The 6,000-nt window shown below is 39.7% G+C and overlaps 1 long non-coding RNA gene across 1 annotated transcript in view; it reads left to right on the top strand.

The window, feature by feature from the left end:
- Positions 1–6,000, top strand: part of LOC122438586 — a 50,185-nt gene that overhangs the window by 41,144 nt on the left and 3,041 nt on the right. The window lies entirely within an intron of this gene.

Raw genomic sequence — 6,000 nt, forward strand, 5'->3', positions numbered from 1 at the left:
ACAGCAAAATTATACTGGTTCGTGACTTATCAATCACAGATGAAAGATGTAAACACCATCAGAAATCATCCTTTCAGCAGAGACATCAGTCATAAATGAGGATTCATCATTGATATGCTTGTCCAAAGTGGTAATTTAGAACTACTGCTACCAGCTCCGGCTGTATCCAGAATAATAATTATGAATTAAGTGGTGAGCAGATGCTTGGAAATAAAAGTTTGCCCTGGGGCGCCAGGAGCCTAAGGACAAACCTAACAGTCCCTATAAACTATTAGTTTAAAAATGGAATTGTCAATACACCCACAGGTTCACAACTTGCTAAGCATCAATGACCACGGCATACAAATATGAATGATTTTAAGAAAAGAAACTGTCTCTGATACACAATCTTTTTTGCTTTTCTCTCTATGGCTCTGTGCCTACTCCGAATATCTTAGAGCAGCAACTCAAAATTTATTCACAAGAAAAAAGAAACAGGCTAGTAAAAATTGTATTTATTAGCTCACAGCAAGAAATATGTGCTTAAAATGGGATTTATTCTTTCTGATTGCTATCGGAATGGACACTTAATTTTCTCCCTACAATGAAACAAAACTTTTAGAAGATTTATGACTGCTGTGAGAGCAGTTTCTCACATGCCAAGCTATGTTAGCAAAGTTGGGAATAAATCATTGAAGAAATCTGACCAGTGGTACACAGTCCATGCAAAACAGTACTTCACTTCCTACCCACATGAAGCAACTATAGGACAACTATCACTACCGAGTTCCCTGCAGTCTATAAAATGACAGCCTTGAATCACAGACAGTTAGTATTCTTCCTCTTTCCTTGGTGTTCAAGTGAGTCCTTTGGTATCTTCTCTTCTAGTCCTCTCTCCACTGTGACTTCTCATTCTGCGATCAGAAGGTTTGCTCAGCTACCCTCATGCCCTCAGCTTTCTCCCCTCCTCATTTTTCCCTCTTTCACTGGTATTATGTGAAGCTTCATTAAAGGAAGCTGCTTTCTTAGAAGTCCCTGTAGATGACAATGACCGTAATCATAGACTTGTCCTCCATTTTTCCAGACTGTTGTCATAGCATGTGCCAAATGGCATTGTTCATTCCGAATGAGAACAGTGACTGATATTCTTTTTACAAATAGGCTTAGATTTCTAATCTTTTTTGCCTCAATGTATATTGCAATTTTTATCCGAACAAATTAAAAAACATCTGGATAATAATTACATAATTTCAAAGCTTTGGGTTGAAGGGTTACCTTTTCTATTTTCTGGCTTCTAACACATATTTCACTACTGGGTGAGAAGAGAAATTCCTGGCCAATAAATACATGATGAGTCTCTTTTATATTAAAAAAAAAAAACAAAAACAAAACTCAGCCAACTGGGTAAAATCTCATTATGACATAAGAAAACAGGCAATAATAACTATTATTTTTTGATAGCTTATATTATGTGCCTGAAACTGCATTTGCTATTTAACACACACAGAGCCCTGTGATACTGCTCTTCACCGTGCTATCCCTGTTCCAGCAACGAACACATTCAGTCTCTGAAAAGTCACAATCCCTAGTCAGGTTCTACCAGCCAACTCAGCCTCTCATAGCCTCAAATACCCATTCCATTTTTATTTGCTCCCTATAACTTAATGATATATCAGACTAATTTGAGACATGATTTTATTCCAAGAGAATGTAATCTACTATACAGGGGCATGTTTTATCACACACTGTTGACTATATTTTGATTTCTTTCCTATAATTCTTACTAGTATATGGCTCTGGATCTGCGATTCTTAAACCATGAGACTGGAATCTTCACTTTTCCTTTGTGCTGCCTGAACCTCTCTCTCTCTTTGTAAAGCTTACACATTTCAGGGAGGGCCACCCTGTCAACTTAGAACCACGTTCTTGCCAAAAACTTTTTGCTAACTCATGTTCTGTTTAATCCAAGGGGCAGGGAGACAGAGATTTTCCCTTAGTCATCACGGTAGCAATTCTGAAGGTGAGAAGAATGCTGTGGAGGGAAAAGCTTGCCCTTTGGAAGAAAGATGGTTCATGTTTCGCTCCTTGAATTCAACTTGTCACGGGGTAGTCATGTAATGATGAAATCAAGTTAATTATCTCTTTCTATAAAAATGTGCTCTGACCATGCTAGTTAAACATTAGGACTCGGAGGAATCAATTTTTTAAAAGCCTTCCCTAAAAGTTATGGGCTTCCCTGGTGGCCCAGCTGGTAAAGAATCTGCCTGCAATGCGAGAGACCTTCCCTAAAAGTTATTGCAGAGGGGGAATAATACACAGAAATAATTCAGGGGTAAAGCTGTATTACAGAAACATGGCCCTTGCACTACATGATGTGTGGATCGATTGAAGGAAAGGTTTTGTTGTCGATCTGATTCTTCATCCTCATTGTCTACAAGGCACAGAGTTGGTGCTGACTGAGTTAGAGTCAATCAAGAGAGGCATGAAAGTGTTGTTTTCCCAAGTAGAACTCCAAACACCTGGACCAGCACAAAACTTGTTGTATTATTATAATCTTAGCATTTCCAGGGTCCAGCACAGAACCTGAAAAGTGGCTCAATTTGTGTTTGTTGAACTGAAACAAAGTGAAAATCAAATGAGATAATTATAGTATATGTTTCTCTAATGAGAAATCTTATATATGGTAATAGTATAAAGTTAATATATTATTGATATAATATTAAATACATAATTATTTTTATAACATATGCATTTAGCTATTTAATTTTAACAATTGTGAAATATGCCCTATTTTTATCCCCCATTTTATAGATGGGAAAACTGAGGCAAGGAGCATTTAATGAATTTTCCCAAAGTCACATGGCCAATAATGGGCTCACCTGGGATTTGAACCCAAGTTCTCTTGCCTCAGAGTCCATGTTCCTAACCATTTAGCAATATCTACCCCAGAGGTGACTCATTGGAAAAGACCCTGTTGCTGGGAGGGATTGGGGGCAGGAGGAGAAGGGGATGACAGAGGATGAGATGGCTGGATGGCATCACCGACTCAATGGACATGAGTTTGAGTAAACTCCGGGAGTTGGTGATGGACAGGGAGGGAGGCCTGGCGTGCTGCGTCTCATGGGGTCACCAAGAGTCGGACATGACTGAGCGACTGAACTGAACTGAACTGAACCCCCTCATAAAGTCTCATAAGAGAACGTTTGTCCTCAGGTCCTGTGAATTTGGTCATGCATTCAGTTGTTATTTTCCTTACTGTGCTGTGAACTCTTGAACTCTTCTGAACTCTTCTAGGAAGGGCCCCGGGGCTACTCACCTGGATCAGCAGACCCTTGAACATACTAGTCTGTTTTGAGTTGAATAAATACATCAAAACTAAATCCTCATCCCAGAGGAAAGGACAACCTAATGGGACTTCAGAGTGATGATGCATGAGTCCTGAATTCTCATCCATTCAGATATCTCATGACTAAACTCCCCTAAGAAAGGAAAAGTGGGGAAGTGACCAACAAGGACCTAGACCAAACCAAGGAACCCTGAACTCTTTAGGAAAAACCTGAAGCACACCGACAGAAAACGCAGTTTTCTCAGAGTCAGGTTAACCTGGCAATACTCCAAGCAATTTGGTTGAGATGAAAACAGCAGCAGCTTAGCAATGTCTGCCAAGTGGCAACATAGAGGGAGAATCTTTTCCTGTTGGATCTTTCAACATCTCCTGTGAGCAGATTGATTACCAGTTTATCAGATTGGTCAGCAGGCACCTGTGGAATAACATATGGAATGGGAAGGTGTTAGTGCGTGTGTGAAGCAGGAAATGTAAATGGCACAAGAATAATGGCCTTTAGATACCAGGGGGCCTGCAGGGCTCAGCAGACCTCTGGTGACAGGGAGCCTGAAGAAACACCTTGGCCAGTATTTGTACTTGTATGTGTGGGTTATAAAGATGTATTTTGGTAATACACATAATGCATGAAATGTTTTACTAAGTGTAGGAAGACCTGACCTTTCTACAAATGGTGTAACATTGAACAAGTGGTTATATTCTTAGGGTCTCGGTTTCCTCACCTATAAAACAGGAAGGACTGGACTAGATGATTCCTGTGGTTCCTTCCATCTCTAACATGTGGAGAATCTACTGTGAGTCATCAGGGCCAAAATCAGCTTTAATCACTTGGGGTTCAGGAAAACAAAACAACAACAAAATAAGAAAAAGAAAAGGAAGGAAGAAACAGAGGAAAGAAAGGAAGGAAGAAGGAAAGAAGGACAGACTTCACTGGTGGTTCACTGGGTAAGACTCTGCCTTCTGATGCAGGGAAGGCAGGTTTGATCCCTGGCTGGGAAACTGAGACCCCACATGCCTCAGCTGGAGAACTCACGCATTGCAGCCAGAGAAGCCCAAGTGCGCAGCCAAGACCCAGTGTGGCCAAAATTTGTTTAAAAAGAAAGAAAGAAAGAATTGGTCAAGAACTTGCACCACCTGAGAAGGCAGAAGGCCCAAGCTAGCCCTCCCGTTGTGCTGTCCACCACTCACTTTGCCCTGGATGAAGCTTCCTGTTTTACCATCTTTAAAAGCTACCCAGAACCAAGGTACCTTAAGTAAACAAAAATGTAAAATTAAATTATAAGTAATGAAAATCTTCTGAAAGGAAGAATTGAAAAAAGGATATGAATGGTTACACTCATTTTAGAAATCTCTTCAACTGTTAAAAGGAAAACACTGCAAAATCAGAAATAACTAGAATTGTACAATATTCCATCACACTGAGGTTGATCACTGCATCAGATATGCAAACACAGTGAAAAATTATCTTCTGTTCTCTCTAAGGGTCCAGAGACTTGAATTTCTAAATTCAGGTCCATCATTTCCTCCAAGAAACTGATAAATCTGAGATGAAAAGAAGTTACCTACAGAGAATAAGTCTACAATCACAGTGTATTTATTTATAAATGTATACTGTTCTTACACCATATGGTTTGAACAAGAACATCAAAAAGTGAAAACAAGAGCAGGTCTAGGGCAGAGAGGCCATAGAGATGTCTCAGTTTCCAGGTCTGGGATGTTCTCAGAGACACATCCACTCCCAGTCTATTCAACCACAGACACCCCTGTTTTAAAAACATATCTAAGATAAGATGTCCATAGGTTCGTGGATTTATCTCTGGGCTTTCTATTCTGTTCCACTGATCTATATGTCTGTCTTTGTGCCTGTACCATACTGTCTTGATGATTGTGGCTTTGTAGTAGAGTCTGAAGTCAGGCAGGTTGATTCAACAAAGGAGGCAAGAATACAAAATGGAAAAAAGAACCTCTTTAACAAGTGGTGCTGGGAAAACTGGTCAACCACCTGTAAAAGAATGAAACTAGAACACTTTCTAACACTATACACAAAAATAAACTCAAAATGGATTAAAGAGCTAAATGTAAGACCAGAAACTATAAAACTCCTAGAGGAGAACATAGGCAAAACACTCTCCGACATAAATCACAGCAAGATCCTCTATGACCCACCTCCCAGAATATTGGAAATAAAAGCAAAACTAAACAAATGGGACCTAATGAACTTAAAAGCTTTTGCACAAGCAAAGGAAACTATTAGAAAGGGGAAAAGACAGCCCTCAGATTGGGAGAAAATAATAGCAAATTGAAGCAACAGACAAAGGATTAATCTCAAAAATATACAAGCAACTCCTGTAGCTCAATTCCAGAAAAATAAATGACCCAATCAAAAAATGGGCCAAAGAACTAAACAGACATTTCTCTAAAGAAGACATACAGATGGCTAACAAACACATGAAAAGATGCTCAACATCACTCATTATTAGAGAAATGCAAATCAAAACCACAATGAGGTACCATTACACGCCAGTCAGGATGGCTGCTATCCAAAAGTCTACAAGCAATAAATGCTGGAGAGGGTGTGGAGAAAAGGGGACCCTCTTACACTGTTGGTGGGAATGCAAACTAGTACAGCCGCCTATGGAGAAACAGGTGTGGAGATTTCCTTTAAAAGCTGGAAACCG

The sequence above is a fragment of the Cervus canadensis genome, chromosome 3 (genome assembly GCF_019320065.1).
Source record: "Cervus canadensis isolate Bull #8, Minnesota chromosome 3, ASM1932006v1, whole genome shotgun sequence".
NCBI lineage: Eukaryota > Metazoa > Chordata > Mammalia > Artiodactyla > Cervidae > Cervus > Cervus canadensis.